Source organism: Mirounga angustirostris, unplaced genomic scaffold (assembly GCF_029215605.1).
Source record: "Mirounga angustirostris isolate CCGP_5_RB_7025 unplaced genomic scaffold, mMirAng1.0.hap1 SCAF_2, whole genome shotgun sequence".
NCBI lineage: Eukaryota > Metazoa > Chordata > Mammalia > Carnivora > Phocidae > Mirounga > Mirounga angustirostris.
Window position 1 is genome coordinate 67,935,290 of NW_026991710.1, and position 18,987 is coordinate 67,954,276.

Below are 18,987 nucleotides of genomic sequence, written 5' to 3' on the forward strand. Positions count from 1 at the left end.
ATTATGTACTCTAGGATCCACTTCCCCAATTTTTTCAACTGGTCCATCAATGTCCTTTTATAGTATTCCCCCCTCCTATCCATCCAGTATAGGATCCAGTCTAGGGGCAGGTAGTGATTCTCTTAAGCCTCCTTTGATATGGAACACTTCCACATCCTTTGTCTTTTATGACATTGTTTTTTGGAAGAACACAACTCCCTCCCCTTTTTATTAAGTAGAATGCTCCTCAGTGTGAGTCTGTCTAGTGTCTCCTCATGATTAGATTCGGGTTATGCAGTCTTGGCCAGACAACCACACAGATGATGATATGACCCCTCAGGATGTCATATCTGGAATCACACGGTATCCATCTGCCCCATGTTGTTGTTGCCACCAGTGTATAATCCCAATTTTATACCTTGCAAATAATAGGTCTTCTGTGAGGAGACATTTTAAAACCATGGAAATAAACTTCTCATCAATACCCGCCCCCAATTTGTTATGTTTCTTGTCCTGTCTTATCTTTACTATAATGTCTGTAAATTGACAATCTGCCAACTCTAGAACTTCAGAATTCTAATGTAAGCAAGAGACCTCCCTTCTCTATTCCTTTATCAGTTTATCACTATGAATAATGAATTCTTATTTTAACTAGTTCATAATTATTATACTTATTTGACAATCTAGATTGGACAAGTAGGAAGGCCAACAGGGTTCTCATGAAATGCTCCCATTTTTTTTCCCAAAAAATTTTCTTTTACATTTCTAGTACACCAAAAAGGAAAATGATACAGGTTCACCTGGTATATACCCTGCCCAAGCCTGCAATCAACCAATTCTTTGAGGATCTCTGGTTCCTTTGTGCTGGTTATAGTTTTAGAGATCAAGATTTGGCAATTAAGTGTTCTCGCTGCTCTTTCCTTCTTAGCCTTTTTGTTGGACAGAGCTACTAGGAAATACACGTGCATATATACACATATGCATACAAATGTGTACATACATGTCCATACATATATATATATACACACACATGCACATGTAGACACAAGTACACACATATATACTAGTTTCAAAAATAATGAATTCACACTAACACCTTCAATTCCAATCCATCCCCACAGGATTCATTTTTGCCTTTCCCCGTTCCAAATTTGTATGTCCCTGCTTCCTCAGGTCCTGGCTCCAACAACCTCAAAACATTTACTCAAAGCATAATACACCTAAAAATGACCCAGATTTGTTTTGTTCTTATCACTACAAAAATAAACTCCAGTAGAAAGAGTTCAAGATTTGTTTGCAATCCCTCCCTCTTCCTCCACCCAAGTAGAGGGTAAGTAGTCATATATTTGTTAATAAATCACTTAGATTCACTCTTTCTTCCCTCTCAATGTAGGTATAGCACTAAATTAAGGTACAGTCAGGTTTATTTGTTTTAGTAGTTTAAAATTTTCCCCATCCCTATCTTGAATATGGAAGATAACATGCTTTGCTTTGAAAAGTCAATATATAAAAAGATACACTTTGAAAAGTGTCATTTCCACCCACAAACCTTTGGTCCCATCACCTCCCACCACCCCTACCTTTTGCAAAGTTTAGCAGCTATATGTATATTTTATCCCTCACCCCTTTTTTAAAACACAAGATAACAAACTATATATGTGTGTTTACATTAACCTGTTCAACCCAGACTGGAGGAAGCTCTTCCCAAAACATTTTACGAGACCAGTAATTTCTTAATGCCAAAACCAAAGTCATTAAGAGAAAAGGAGACTGGAAATCCAATATCCTTTGTGAAGAGAGATGGGAAAAATTTTAACAAAATATTGCACTATATAATAGAAATATTACATCATGACCAAGTGGAGTTTATCCTGGAAATATAAAGCTGATTCAAGATTTGAAAAATTAATACAGTTCAGGGTGCCTGGGTGGCTCCGTCGGTTAAGCGTCTGCTGAATCCCCAAGTCGGACTCCGTGGGAGTCCGCTTCTCCCTCTCCCTCTGCCCCTCCTAGCCCCCCACCGCTCATGCTCTCTCTCTCAAATAAATAAAAATCTTAAAAAAAAAAAAAGACTCCCTCCCTCTCCCTCTGCCCCTTCCCCCATGCTTGCCCTCCTGTGTGTATACTCTCTCGTGCTCTCTCTCAAACAAATCTTTAAGAAAAAAGTTTAATATAATTCACTGTATCAACTGAATAAAAAAAACCATATGATAATCTCAATATTAAAAAAAGCATTTAACAAAATTCAACATCTATTCATGATTTTAAAAACTCTTAGTAAGCTAGGAACAGAATGCAATCTAACCTGATAACTGGCATCCTTAAATAAATACAGTTAATATCATATTTAATGGTGAAAAACTGAATGCTTTTTGTCTTTAACATTATACTGGGAGTCCTAGCCAGTGCTATAAGGCATAAAAAAATAAATAAAAAGCATATATTACAAAGGAAGATATGAAACTGTCTTTATTCCAAGCAACATGACTGTCTATATATAAAACCCCAAAGAATCCACAAAAAACCCTACTAGATTTAATAAAGGAATTTAGCAAGGTTGTAGCATACAAAATTCAATATACAAAGATCCATCATGTTTCCACATATCAGCAAACAAATGAAAATTACATATATACATATTGCCATTTATAATAGCAACCAAAAAACATGAAATGCTTAGGGATAAATCTAACAAACTATGTGCAAGACTTGTATTCTGAAAACTACAAAACATTGATGAGATAAATCAAAGATGACCAGTATAATATGTTCACAGATTTGGAGACTCAACATAGTTATCACTTCTCTCCAAATTTATCTACAGATTTAATGCAATCCCAATCAAAATTCTAGTATTTTTTTTTTTGGAAACTGACAGGATGATTCTAAAATTTACACCAAAAAAGCAAAGAAACTAGACTAGCCAAAACAATTAAAAAAAAAAAAGAGGTGGGCGCCTGGGTGGCTCAGATGGTTGAGCATCTGCCTTCGGCTCAGGTCATGATCCCAGAGTCCTGGGATCAAGTCCCACATCGGGCTCTCTGCTCCTTGGGAGCCTGCTTCTCCCTCTGCCTCTCTCTCTCTCTGTCTCTCATGAATAAAAAAAAAAAAAGAAAGTACTCATATTACTTGATTTCAAGCTATAGTAATCAAGATAGTGTGGTACTGGTGATAGGTAGACACCTCAATCAATGGAAAGGAACAGAGATTCCAGCAATAGACACACACATATGTGGTCAACTGACTTTTGACAAAGATGTCAAGGAATTCAGTGGAAAAGAAAAAGGAAAAACTTTTCACCAAACTGCTAGAACTGGACATCCACATGCAAAAACCAAAGCAAAACAAAAGAATCTCAACCAGCCCATACATCAGAACATATCCAAAATTTAACTCAAAATGAATCATAAATCTAAATGTAAAGCCTAAACTATGAAACTTCTAGAAGAAAACAGTACAAAATAATATTGACTTTGGGTTAGGAAGAATTCTCTAATAGGATTCTCTGACAGAATTCTCTGATAGGCTATAAAGCAAAAACCATAAAAGGAAACACTGACAAACTGGATTTCATCAAAATTAACTTCTCTCTTCAAAAGATATATATATATTTTAGACTTTATTATTTTTTAGAGATTTAGGTTACATAATGGAATGGAAGGTACTGAAATTTCTCATATAATTTCTGCCCCCACTCATACATAGCCTCTCCCATTATCAACATCCCCCCCATAGAATGGAACCTTTGTTACAACTGATGAACCTACAGTGACGCATCATTATCACCCAAAGTCCACAGCAAATGTTAACTTTTGTACCTAATTTTATAATCATAATTTTATATTCTTTTTCCTAATTAGGGTCCCCCAATCTTACATGCTTCAGGACCCACAAATATTTGCTTTTCAGCAAGATGATTTATGTTTTTCCTGAAGTTCTAATCTCTATTGAGAATTTTTTTATTCAATTAATTAACATATAATGTATTATTAGTTTCAGATGTAGAGTTCAGTGATCCATCAGTCTTATATAATACCCAGTGCTCATTACATCATGTGCCCTCCATGTCCATCACCCAGTTACCCCATCCCCCCACCCCCCTCCCCTGCAGCAACCCTCAGTTTCTTTCCTATGATTAAGAGTTTCTCACAGGGCGTCTGGGCAGCTCAGCTGGTTGAGCGTCTGCCTTTGGCTTGGGTCATGATCCCAGAGTCCTGGGATAGAGCCCCGCATCTGGCTCTCCGCTCAGCGGGGAGTCTGCTTCTCCCTCTCCCTCTGCCCTGCCCCCAGCTTGTGCTAGCTCTCTCTTGCTCTCTCTCACGCTCTCTTAGCTCAAATAAATAAAAATCTATAAAAATAAAATAAAAATTTACAAAAGAGTCTCTTATGGTTTGTCTCCCTCTCTGATTTTATCTTGTTTTATTTTTCCCTCTCTTCCCCCATGGTCCTCAGTTTTGTTTCTTAAATTCCAAAAAGACAGGGTTTTAAAAATGAAACAAATCTGGGGTGCCTGTCTGGCTCAGTCGGTAGAGCATGCAACTCTTGATTTCAGAGTTCTGAGTTTGAGCCCTATGTTGGAGTAGAGTTTACTTAAAAAATAAACTACAATAATAACATAAAAAATAAAAAGTATAAAAAAAAAGAAACAACTCCCAAACTGGGAGAATTTATAAAACATATACCACAAAAAAGACAATTATATCCAAAATATACAAAACACTCTTATGACTCAACAGTAAAATAAGCAACCTAATTTTAAAAAGAGCTAAAGATGTCAATACTTCTTAAAAAGACAGATGTAGATAGAGCAATGAAACACATGAAAGGATGTTCAACACTGTTATTCATTAAAATTAAATGAGAACCATTTTGAATAACGCTATGAACATTAGCTTTTTTGTGGACATATGCTTTCATTTCTCTCGCGTATATACCTAGGAATGAAATTTATAATTCATAGAGAAAATGTTTAACTTTATAAGAAACTACCAACTGTTTCCTAAAGTGGCAATACCATTTCACCAGAAATGGATCAAAGGAAACTTCTAGTTGTTCCACATCTTCACCAATTTTTTTTTTTAAGATTTTTATTTATTTATTTGACAGAGAGAGAGAGACAGCGAGAGGGGGAACACAAGCAAGGGAGTGTGAGAGGGAGAAGCAGGCTTCCCGTGGAGCAAGGAGCCCGATGCGGGACTCGATCCCAGAACCCTGGGATCATGACCTGAGCCAAAGGCAGATGCTTAACGACTGAGCCACCCAGGCGCCCACATCTTCACCAATTTTAACACTGTCCGACTTTATTCCTAGCCATGTTAGTGGGTGTGTAATAGTATCACCCTACGGTTTAAATTTGCATTTCCTTGATGACTAGAGATGTTGAGCATCTTTCTACATACTTGTATCTTTTTTTTTTTTTTTAAAGATTTTATTTATTTGACAGAGAGAGAGACAGTGAGAGAGGGAGTGGGAGAGGGAGAAACAGGCTTCCGCTGAGCAGGGAGCCCGATGCGGGGCTCGATCCTAGAACCCTGGGATCATGACCTGAGCCGAAGGTAGACACTTAACCGACTGAGCCACCCAGGTGCCCCTAAAATAGTATATTTAAATGTTCATTTATATTTGTTCACTTTTCTCTGTGTATGTACTTCAAAGAATAGGTTCCTTTAAAAAAAAAAAAAGGTAATAGACTGTTCTTTGGAAGGTGACAAAATCATCATCAACTACTGAACAGTCTTAAGATGATACAATCGAGACTGCCATACTAAAAACTGGAAAGTACATCCTTTTACATCTACTTTAGAGCCCTTCATAGCATTGGGTCCTTATCAGATGCCTGACACGAAACCTAAAATTAGGAAGGGAGAATAGTATGTTGAAATCCTCCCTCTTGCAACTCCTTTTTGCAATCTGACCTCTGAATTATAGACATTTCAGATTAGGATATATTACACTTTTTGTTACAGTTTTAAGTGAACACTTTATGTTTATGAGAAAAGCAAAGAAATTCAACTTTAGTGTAAATACATGAAAAACTAATTTATGCAATGACTTTCAATAAGCAGCTGATAGTCAAATACGCAGGCTAAAAGAAAAATTTAAAACCACTACATATGCTTTCGTTGACAACACAGGTAGCTTTATATATAAATAGTGCTTATTAGTCTTTAATCATCCTGAAATTCTCTCTCCTAAGTTTAAGAAATAAAAGTCATATGCTGGCATTTTTCATATTAATGAAAGTGCACGCTCAGTAAAATATGAAGTGTCTAGCAGAACACATTTTTTTAAGTAAAACAATAAAAGTTGCTCTCCACTACAATTCCTAGTCTTCTTTTCCCCCCAACCCATGCTCCAAAGAGAATCATAAGTCTGGTATGCACTTTTTAGAACACTTCCTATACTCAAATGAGCATATATATACACATATGCACATATATGTATATATATGTATACACATGCCTTCACAATCACAGGATATATGGCATTTTAGCATTCTATAAATGAAAATAAAAAGAAATTTTAAAGTGAGGCCTTGGGATGCCTGGGTAGCTCAGTCAGTTAAGCGTCTGCCTTTGGCTCAGGTCACGATCCCCAGAGTCCTGGGATCGAGTCCCGCATGGGGATCCCTGCTCAGCGGGGAATCTGCTTCTCCCTCTGCCTGCCACTCCCCCTGCTTGTGCTCTCTCTCTGACAAATAAATAAATAAAATCTTAAAAAAAAGTGAGGCCTTTATGGCTGAGAAACTATAAAACATGAAATCAAAAAGAGAAAAGGTCTGAATCAAGTAATATAAAACATTTTTTGAAAACTTTTAGAATATAAAATTAAGTTGGTTTTTTTTTAATTTTTATTTATTTTTTGACAGAGAGAGAGAGACAGCGAGAGAGGGAACACAAGCCGGGGGAGTGGGAAAGGGAGAAGCAGGCTTCCCTGCTGAGCAAGGAGCCCAATGCGGGGCTCGATCCCAGGACCCTGGGATCATGACCTGAGCCGAAGGCAGACGCTAAACGGCTGAGCCACCCAGGCGCCCCATAAAATTAAGTTTTGAGAACTTACGGAATATATTATTACTTCTGTAGTAGGTACTTCTTGAAGTGGCTAGAGAGCCTACGATCTTTTCTGTGCCATGATCAATGGCCTTGAAGGAAAAGATCAGAGGAAAAATCATGGGGAGTTTTAAGGAATGGCTATTTGAATGAACCTCTCACAATGGGGCCATAGCTTAAAAAAATTCCTCACCAGAATCCTGCCGCTGCCAAAGCAAACAAATCAAAACATTAAGCCTCTTAATGATCATTGGAGAGATGACCCACAACAGAGATCAAGTCCTAACTCCTCCTGCAGCCAGCCAGTCCTTGCTCAGTGAGTTCATGAAAACCACAACCAGGTGGTGGGAAGAGCAGTTATGCAAGGGATCAATTACCTGACTCACTAAGACTGACCGCAACTGCCACTACTGTAGAATCCATTTGCCTGAGTTCTCCATAGGCACTACTTCTTAGCAGGCAAAGTACTGCAAGCTCCCTGGATTACAGAAATGGTGATGGCAGTGGGTGTGGGGATGGGGGAAGTGTGTGATGGGGATGAAGGAGTGCACTTGTGATGAGCACTGGGTATTGTATGGAAGTGCTGAATCAACTACATTTCACCCCTGCAACTAATATTACACTGCATGTTAGCTAACTGGAATTTCAATAAAAACTTTTAAAAAAATGGTGATGGCTGGTTCTTTGCTGTAAGAGACACAGATTCTGAATTGGCCTTGCCAGAAACACTACACAAGATTATCCGAATGTTTCATATAAATCACATGGCCTTGGGGTGCCTCAGTCGGTTAAGCGTCTGCCTCCAGTTAAGTGTCTGCCTTGGGCTCAGGTCATGATCCCGGACTCCCGGGATTGAACCCCTGCACCGGGCTCCCTGCTCAGCGGGGGATCTGCTTCTCCCTCTGCCCCTCACCCTGCTCTCATGTGCTCACTCCCTTTCTCTCAAATAAAATCTTATTTAAAAAAATCAATCAATCAATCAATCACATGGCCTCTGACCCAAGAATTCCCTTCAAATGGCAATGAGTGGATGCTTACGGCCTCATGATCAGGTAGACCCTTATTCAGACACTGATGTCTCCCTAGCAGAAAGTAAAGGCTTCTTGAAACTTAATATATCAGTTGTTGCCCCAGCTAAAAACTTCTGTATTTGGGATGCTACAGGATATAAAATAGGCTCTGAACCACCAACCCAATAAATGCTGTTTCCCATCTCCAGAATACAACGGATGAGGGAACCAACGATTACAGTGGAGTGATGTCTTTTCTGCTCTCAAGGTTTTGTTTCTTATATCAAGAACTCTGAAATCTGCTATCTAGAAGTTTAGTACCCTTAAGAAATTCTTATGCCAGGAAACAAAATAACTGTTTCACTCTATTGAAAGCTGAGCTTATCATGTTCAGTTCGATTTCCTCAGGACAGTAGAAAAACAAGAACAAAAATAGAGGTTACAGAATTGGTTGGGGTGACTGTCCCTGGCTATCAAGGGGAAGTGAGGTTGCTACTATAACTCTGGGAGCTAGGAAGACCATGAGAGGAACTCAGGGGACTCCCCTGAAGTACGTTCTCACAGTACTGTGCACATGTTAAGGTTAGTAGAAGACTATCCCAATTCCATACAGTTGGAACTATGAGGGCTCAGACTCTTTCAAGAATGCAAGATGGTCAGCTTGTTAGGAACAGAACCCTGATAAGCCAAGATACTAGCAGAAGGTATGAAACCTGAAGTGAAACAGATTAGGGTGCGCGCAGAGGCAAAACTGAAGATTGAAGCCAGCACTGATTTCCTTACTAGTCACCAGTGTGTAACAAGTACACCCATCCTTCCCTTTAAACACATTTTCTTTTTATCTCCTTTTCCTTTCCCCCAATCATGTAGATGGCAAATTAGCAGGAATTAAATTTAAGTTGTAAAATATCAAGAATCATAATGCAACCAGGGGCAGCATAACACTAGAACCAGTTGCCCTATGGCCCTCCCTCTGAATATGGTACCGCAGCTTGTGTTGAGATTTTCTCCCATTAGAAAAACTGCATCAACAGATGGGATAACAGGGTTATCTCCACATTTACATAAGTGGGGAGGGAAATGAGGGGAAAGAAGAGAAGGGAAAAGAGGTGGTTGAACTACTAAAGGCTGAGATATTCTAGTTATTTCCTAGGAGGGCTACCCCACTTTTGATATCCCCTTCTTGGGGATGGCCACCAGCCATAGATTCTGGGGCTATGACTATATATCATAATCCTGGTCCCCTAGCTTTGGGAGACAGATAGCTGGTCTGAACAGGGTAATCTAAACCTTTCTTACCGGAATGTAAAAACTGAAAAGGCAAGGCAGAGAGATTAAATCTTTAATGTAAAGTCACATTAATGGTAGGGGTCTAGAAAGAAGGTATAAAAACTGATGAGATCCCCAGAGCTCCTCTGGTTTCTTCTATTCAAGACCCACTTGTTCAAGTCATCATTCAATGTCCAGTATGGGTTCCAAAAATGGCTTTTGTTCCCCCGTAAGCTAATGAGTATCAGCTGATTGCAACCCAAAACATGCTAATAGGACTTCTTCTAGGAAGTGAAAAAAGGTGTGGAAGGTTCTCATTTTAATATCAAATTATCATAATCATACATTTTCCTTGCTTCCTCTTACCCTGCTCAAAAACTCAACTCCTATCATGTTGTACTTTTGCCTTCAGAATCATGACATTAGAACCCTCATGCCTACCATGCTTTTTCATATCCTCTTATTTTGCAAGAAAGTGTACTCACTCCAAAGCTTCAGTTTGTTCATTTCAGCAGCAGTTCCCTGTTAAGACTTTACTGTGAGGCATCAGCATTTCTTTGCAACTCGTGACACCTTACCAGTGCCAATAAAGCAAACTAAATGATTACTGATTAACAATGGAAATGAATTTTTTTCCTTAAAAGATACTTAGTATAAAAATGTCAAGCCCAGCCTAATTCTACTCTCCATGTGCCTTGCTTCTCCTGTCACTTAAATCGTAGATCACCAACATGGACTTGAGACAGGAGAGGCATAAGCAGTTTCAGCCCCAATCTTTGATTCCAGATCAAGTCATCGTTAACACTAATTCACCCAACCCTTAAACCCCAAATTAGAGGACTAGGATTCCTAGCTTGTTCCGATACACACTCTGTCCTACTCCTACTCTTTCTGCTGTTCTAGCCCTGTTGATATCTCAGTTATTATAACTAAGCTTCTGTTTTGACACTTTTGTAGGTTCTTAGTCTGTTCCCCATCCTGTCTTTCCTAGGACTGGGACACCTACTTTTGCTTACCAGTCCCAATCCCAAGGACAGAAATCAGGCCATGATCTAGAGCCCAGCACCCTCAAACAGAATTCTCTGACAGCCACTCATATATGTGTACCTGTGGGTATTTATTTTATTCATTTACACACACACACACACACACACACACACACTTTCTTTCTCCAAGATTCCATGTGCTGCTTCATCTTGAATTCGCAGTAACAAAAGGTTTGCTCTCTAGCTGTTCTACTCCTGACATGGCTGACCAAAGAGACCTTTCCTCTACACCTCTAGTTTAGACGAGACTGGCTCTAACATGCAGCACTATTTTTAAGTGTGGACTCCTTCTACTCTGTCCTGTATAATTGTAACCTCTACCCTAGTCTAAAACTGGGCCATGCTCTATCATCATAAATACAACAAAACTCTATCATATCTTGATATGGTACACGTAAGTAAACTTACAGAATTTAGAAACAAAGCAAACAAATGAAAGAAAAAAATTTCTAAATGGTATGGATTGTACGCCTTGTAGCATAATAATATTAAGATAATATGATTTCCGGACATTTACATGCCAAAAAAATTTTTTTAAATCACTAGATTATAATTTTTTAAAAGTAGAAAAAAAGACAAAGACTACATTATATTTTATAAATATATTCTATTACAGCATATAGAAATGATCATTTCATTCCCAAGAGTTCTAGCAGTAATTTCTTGACACAAAACTGATAAGGTAATGAGAGCAATAAAAAGTGTATGTATCTTGTCATATAACTTAGTATCTTTTTTTTTAAGTTTTTATTTATTTTTAAGTAATCTCTCCACCCAACGTGAGGCTCGAACTTACAACCCCGAGATCAAGAGTTGCATGTTCTACCAACTGAGCCAGCCGGGTGCACCAATTAGTATCTCTTTTGATCAATGCTGAATACTTCTTTATGAAACTTAATTAAACTTCTAATCCCATTTAGTATCCAAAATGGGATTCCCATCACTTTCTCCACCTTCATTTTACTTCACCTTCATTGAATACTTGAATACTTCAATGAATACTACACCTTCATTAAAGTTGTTCCTTTCCCTGGCTTTCTCTACCTTGATTCCTAACTAAACATCAAGCCACAAGTGGGATGATGACAGGTATAAGGGAAACGTAGCTGAAGATTCAAGGAAAAAGGTATGTGTACTTACCTTAGGCCCCTTATAAGCCAAGAGAGCTGCAGTAAGAACAAGTGCAATGAATAAAAGGAACCCCAAATACTGTGGCTAAGGAGGAAAGCCAATGAAACCTCAACACAGATGTTGTTATCACAGTATTTAATAATTATCTGTTCATAAGCTAAAGTAGTTTACTAGCTCTTCGAAATGAGAAATAGTATTTTACTATCTTAACATTTACACCACAGAAAGTAGACAGTTAATAAACTCTTGTTGAATAAAAACAAATCAATCAAGGATTCAGATGGCTAGTTAAGGAGTGTCAAATGTACTCAGGTTAGATGCAGTACAGTCACTGTAGAAAGACAACTTCTTCCAGGGAGGACCTTACTCTGACAAAACCAAGTGTGATGTGAGTTCTAAGTCCCTCTTCCCAAAAACAACTCCCTACTGACATCAATAAGCACAAGGCAAAATGCATGCCACGTCATGGATTAATTTCATTTGCTCTTACTCTTTCACCAGGCAATTATTTTCCTTTATTCTGATTTTATATTACTATAACCCTTTCCTCAGCCTAACACTATGCTTAATATTTATCTTTTTTATTTTATTTTTTAAGATTTTATTTATTTATTTGACAGAGAGAGAGAGATAGTGAGAGCAGGAACACAAGCAGGGGGAGCGGGAGAGGGAGAAGCAGGCTTCCCGCCGCGCAGGGAGCCCGCGATGCGGGGCTCGATCCCAGGACCCTGGGATCACGACCTGAGCCGAAGGCAGACGCTTAACGACTGAGCCACCCAAGCACCCCGTTATTTTATCTTTTAAAAATCCATTTTATTACAGGTATCTGGAAATGAGTTACTGGCCAATGTATCTTCTAAATTGCTGTTCACAGACATCCTATAGTGAGTTGAATTCTCATGAAGAAAACAGATTATGTGATAGGAAAATAATAACGTAATTTAGTTTTACCTGTAACTCCCAATAAGCCAGAGGATTCTTTACTAAGGTAGTCACTTTGCCATCCTTAAAACATTTTTTGTAAAAACAGAACTATTTTATTGAACCCTTAATGACAGATGATGAAATGAAACCAAACTCAAAACTTGTGTATAGTACTTAAATCTGCTACTCACAAGGATATGAGAAAAATTCTCAAAATGCCGAAATCAGCATGCTATATAAGAGCATTTCTAAGCTTTAATAAAACTGAAAAAAGTACATGCAGATGTGATTGATAGCTATAAGCATGTTAGATATTAAATAATAACACCAAAACAACAATTAGGTACTGGAATGCAACTGGTCTTCTTCCATTAAAAGAGCACTTGCTAAACGATCTTGACTAGACTGGAATGATGCTCTGACATCAGGATATGCAAAACAACTATTAAAATCTACGCTTAAAGTAGGTGTCAACAAGCAGAGTAAGAAGAAAGGCCACAATGTGAGGATCCTTTTAAAGATCTTTCAACACTGGCAAGCAACAGTCAAAAAATGGCTCATTTCTGATGAATGTATTAGGCTGAGAAAATTCAAAGTGCATGCAAATTAATGAAGAAGAAAAAGAATAAGCTTTCTAAGAAAGATACAATACCCTTCTCCGAGCTATGCCTACAGATCACTAGCATTAAATATCATCATTTCAGAAAGGCTATTCAGCACGTATTTCTCCTGACCGGCCCCAAACACACAAGTACATGTCCCGTGGTAATGGCAGCCTCCATGCCTTTCAGCAGCTGCCATGTCTTGATATGGTACATGTAAGTAAACTTACAGAATTTGCAGAATTTCCCTCCTGAAAGTAGAAACACCTCTGCCAACCCATGTAGTTGGTTAGGTTATGCAATCTAACACAAGCCGGGAATCGCTGAACTTATTTACTCTGGTGACTCAGATTTAAATCTAGGTCTCTGTGGAAAAGGAGGTGGAGAACACAAATGAATGTGTTGACACCATTTTCCGCTAATATTTATTATATAACTAAAGCAAACTCAAAAGATTTTCTGCTCTGTATATAGGTTTTTTCGTTTTTTTCCTCTTTATATAGGTTTGACCAAGAAACTAGCTTTCAGAAATGCTCTGGTCTAACTAGGTCCAGCATGGCATCAGCTATACTGAATGACCTGAGGTAAAACAATTCCCTTCTACAGAGAACTCCCCTATGGTGTTGCCATTCACACACATTGTCCTTTTCCATCTTCCTCTAGCCTCTTCTTTAGGCTGCCACCAAGAGCTACCTCTTAGCAATAACTTCACAATGTCAGGGCACCTGGGTAACTCAGTCATTAAGCGTCTGTCTTCGGCTCAGGTCATGGTCCCGGGGTCCTGGGATCGAGCCCCGCGTCGGGCTCCCTGCTCTGCGGGAAGCCTGCTTCTCCCTCTCACACTCCCCCTACTTGTGTTTCTCTCTGTCTCTCTCTCTCTCTCTCTCTCTCTCTGTGTCAAATAAATAAATAAATAACATCTTAAAAAAAATAATAATTTCACAATGTCAAGATAATTTTTTTTAAAGATGTTATTTATTTATTTTGGGGGGAAGGGGCAGAGAGAGAAGGAGAGAGAATCTCAAGCAGACTCTGTGCTGGGTGCGAAGCCCGATGTGGGGTTCAACCCCACAACCCTGAGATCATGACCTGAGCCAAAATCAAGAGTCGGGTGCTCAACCGACTGAGCCACCCAGGTGCCCCATCAAGATAATTTTTTCAATGCTATTTCACTTAGAGAAAATAGAAATACTTTAGACACTGGAACCTCAGAAATAAAACAGCAATAACACAGTTTTCAATTTCACCAAAGAGATAACTCATCTATTTCTGGAGTCATCAAACTAAGATGAAATATATAAAACACATTTGTCATTAATCCGACAGATTAAATTATCTTTAAAAAGAATACAGGCTAGGAAAATCATATTTAGTACAATTTTCAGGGTAACCTAGCTGCAAAATGCTTCAGGAGCAAAAGGTTTTCATGTTAAAAATAGGGGTTTTTTGGGCGCCTGGGTGGCTCAGTTGGTTAAGCATCTGCCTTCGGCTCAGGTCAAGAACCCAGGGTCCGGGATCAAGTCCCACATTGGGCTCCTTGCTGGGCGGGGAGCCTGCTTCTCCCCCTGCCTCTGCCTGCCACTCCCCCTGCTTGTGCTCTCTCTCTTTCTCTGACCTTTTAAAAAAAATAGTTTTTTCCTAAATATTTTACTTTATTCCTAATCCTTATCATCATTATTTCTTTTTAAGATTTTATCTACTTATTTGTCACAGAGAGAGAGAGAGAGCGCAGCACACAAGCAGGGGGAGCGGCAGGCAGAGGGAGAAGCAGGCTCCCCGCTGAGCAGGGAGCCCGACATGGGACTCGATCCCAGGGACCTGAGCCAAATGCAGGCAATTAACCGAATGAGCCACACAGGCATCCCTATCTTCATTATTTAAATATTAAAATCAGACTTTTCCCTAGAAAACTCACCTGATTGATAGTAAAATCAATTGTATAATTTTCTGTAATTCTGACATAAGTAAATTTCACAATTTTCTCCAAGGAAATTCTATCAACCTGATACTCAGATCAAACATCATCGTAAGGTTCCCCTAATCATCTCAACTAAAAGTAATCTTTCTACTAAGCAGTCATAGAACTTCTGTACCTCACAGACTAATCACATACTATTCCTTATGAGTCTATCTTACCTTCAGTGTATTATAAAGATACTGAGAGAACTATCCATGTCTTAGACATCCTTATAGCTCCCACAGCACCCAGCATAGCATACTATAAAACATTTAATAAATATTTAGGAAAAAATTATAGAATTTTTAATATACATTTTTAGCATCTTTGAGAGTCTATTTACAGTGTATCATCATTTTGGGAAATAAAAACTAGGTCTTCAGAGCAAGTTTAATCCCTTATACTTGATCTAATTTAGTCACTAGTCATTACAGAAATAAGTCAAGCTAAATAAAATTAGGCAATTACACAATGATTTTTCTAAAAATAACTGATAGGGAGCTTATTTTTATTTCATACTTGTTTACTTAAATATGGCATTTATCACCTAATACTGTGTTTTAATGAGCAACATGCCATGGGGAAAATACTTGGGCTTTAGAGTCACAGAGACCCAGGGTTTTATCAAGGAAAACTGATTATGAGTTTACCAAAGGATTTCTAGGGCAAAGAGAATAAAGAAACATAATAAAACATGTATTATCATTCTTTCAGTCGATAATGAATAGTTTTAGAATTCCTAAGAGTGACAGTAAACATTTATTTTCTTAAGACTTACATAATTTTGTGACAACATGCTTATTACCTAAGTACAGTCATTCACTCAACAAATGCTTACTGAAGGCCAATTATATCCCTATGTGTACGTGTTTAGAGACTAAAACTTGCTAAATACATTATACAATATGTGGTAATGTTCTACAGCTGTTTATTCATCTACACTATAAATACCCCTCCTGCTTTTCCAAAATCTCCTTTATATTCAGTACAGTGATAGAGGGTACTTAATATCTCTTAACTGTCCAATATTTCTTTCTTTATATTGTGTTACGTCTTAAGAATGAAAGTTCCTAGTAAGCAAATATACTAGCAATTAAATAAAGAAGTCCAGCAAAGCAGAATTAAGAAGGATGCCATGTAATTGAAATTTTACATGACTATATCCAGGGCTGTGAATGAACTACTGATTGGGAAGTTATCAGCCGTTTGCCTACTCGTCACCCTTTTTACAGCAAATGTACGGGAGAAATATATATCTTTGGTACCTATGGAAATAAGCATGGAATCTGAATTTGTACATATTAACCTCTTCACCCTGAGGTGAACAAAAATATCAATATTCTTGTATTTGTCAACATTTTTCAAAATGAGCAAGATCATTATGCTTTTAGCAATAAAATACATACAAGTCAGTATTATACTATAGTCATGTAAAATGTTACCACTGGGTAAAGGGTGATGGGTGAAGGGTACATGGATTCTACTATTTTTGAAACTTCCTGTATGTTTATAATTATTTCAAAATTAAAATATAGGGACGCCTGCATGGCTCAGTCAGTTAAGCGTCTGCCTTTGGCTCAGGTCATGATCCCAGGATCCTGGGATCGAGTCCTGCATCAGGCTCCTTGCTTGTCAGGAAGCCTGCTTCTCCCTCTGCTTGTGCTCGAGCTCTCTGTCTCTCTGACAAATAAATAAAATCTCTAAAAAAAAATTTAAAAATATATATCAATAAGGTAATGCAATCTGAATAAATGTTAGAGAGATTAAAACAAATATATAAATTGCTTTTCTAAATTCAAACACTTAAAATGTACTAAGAGATCTGGACATTTTGAGACAATACTTGTGGGATTTTTTTTTTAAAGACTGTATTTTATTTTAATTAATCTCTACATCCAACTTGGCAACCCCAAGATCAAGAGCCGCATGCTCTACTGACTGAGCCAGTCAGGTGCCCCACTTGTGGGATTCTTCTCAAAGCGTTTAGTCCTATTGCTCGCTTCAGCAGCACATATACTAAAATTGGAATGATACAGAGAACATTAGCATGGGCCCTGCATAAGGATGAAACATAAAGTGTTGAGTCCTATATACAGTAATCAATCACCTCCTAAATTATAAAGTAAAATTTATGTGGGTGGATGTTTTACTTAGAGCAAGGCAATAAACCTACAATAAGTCTATAAGGTTCTATGCAGATATAAACAAATCAGTTGTCCCCCTGAAGAAAAAAATACTACAAAATAATTTTGGCATGGTTTTTTGTTTTTGTTTTTGTTTTTGAGAGAGAGAATGAAAGAGTGAGAGAGAGCATGAGAGGGAGGAGGGTGAGAGGGAGAAGCAGACTCCCCTTTGAACAGGGAGCCTGATGCAGGACTCGATCCCTGGGACTCCAGGATCATGAGCTGAGCCCAAGGCAGACACTTAACCCACTGAGCCACCCAGGTGCCCCGGATGAGTTTGTAATATCAAGTAATGGGTAAGTATAACACTGTATGTCAACTACACTTCAATAAATACAATAGCTGTGCATCAGATGATTACTTTTCTTAGGCTAATATTAAATTAATTGGCCTCTTTAAGTCCATACTGGGTGGAGAAGAGGGAAACAAGCTGGGAAGAAGAATACAGGAAGAGGGAGCTGGAACTGATATTTTAAAATGCAGCAAATTCGGGGCACCTGGGTGGTGCAGTTGGTTAAGCACCGGCCTCTTGGTTTTGGCTCAGGTCGTGCTCTTGGGGTTGTGGGACTGAGCCCTGCACTGGCGGCACCACACTCAGCACAGTCCGCTTGTGACTCTCCCCCTCCCCCTCCCCGCAGCGTGTATCTATTTAAATAAAACTTTCTTTAAAAAAGAGCAAATTCATCGACCTTTTATTCATGTCAAAGAGCACCCTGTAACAGGATCCCTCTCGCTCCATAGGTACCAAGGGCTTAAGGACGGAGGAAAACCAACAGGAGGGTCAGCACTCAACTATCATTGTTACGGAAGGGAGCTGCAGTGGAAAGGACCGCCAACAGATGGAGAACCAGAGGCCCGACAGGACAGGTCAGGGGCCCAAAGCAACTCAGCTCTGTAGTGGCAGAGGTAGTACCAGAATTCAAATCCCTTAATTTCTGGGCCTCTGAAGTGCCATTATAAATAGGCACTGATCTTTCGGAAGCAGTAATAAAGAATATTTTAAAGGGATTAGGCCATACACAAAAGAAAACTGTAATGAGTTTATTAGGGAAAAAAGAAATTCTCACCCAGTAGTCTTCTAGACTCCAAAATGTGAATACCATACTTTAAACCCACTATAGCTTCACACGAATGTAGCTGACTTACAGTTACTAATTTGAGCTTGTAATTTCACCAAAATGGGTAATAAGTCTGTTCTCTTGGCTAAAAAGAGGTTCAGTTTTCCTAAGGCTTCACAGTGTCTGCTATTGGGTCAGCATAACAAAAAGAGAGGGTTGTCACAGCGCACCCGCAAGTCTCGAGCGTGCCTGGGTACCGCAGCACCTGACTGCCATGGTGCAATGATAATACTGTACTTAAAATAACCAAACGCATTACTACTGTCCCAAGCCACACACTAATATGCTATATACAAACAGAAGCAGGTAACAATTTTTTTTTAATTTGTGAGAGTAAACTTAAACCACAGTCCCTAACAATTGTCCTTGACATAAGAAAACCAACGTACACATTTCACAGTAAGACCACTCTATTAGAGAAATAAAATGAAGGCCCTACTCACACACAACCATTAAAACAGCGAAAACAAAAAAACTCAAACCCAAAACAAACACTCAGCCCAGAGCGAAATGACCACTTTGTTGGTCAAAATACAAATGGTACCCACTTTAAGCGGACTAAGATATACAACGTATTTCACATACTAAAAAACTAAAGGGTCTATCACACTAGGTTTATCACAATGAACTGCAACACTATTAAAGATCAATAATCCAGTATTTCTGATTATACATAAGACAGCCTACTGCACACAATGATTTTTAGTTAAAAATGGACA

General features: G+C 38.5%; 1 protein-coding gene and 1 non-coding gene across 9 annotated transcripts in view; one reads left to right on the forward strand and one right to left on the reverse strand.

The window, feature by feature from the left end:
- The window catches only part of WDFY3 (WD repeat and FYVE domain containing 3), a 263,913-nt gene that overhangs the window by 237,229 nt on the left and 7,697 nt on the right, over positions 1–18,987 (reverse strand). The window lies entirely within an intron of this gene.
- On the forward strand, positions 16,960–17,067 carry LOC123849116 (U6 spliceosomal RNA). The gene has a single exon (XR_006791954.1). It is a non-coding gene; the product is annotated as a U6 spliceosomal RNA (small nuclear RNA).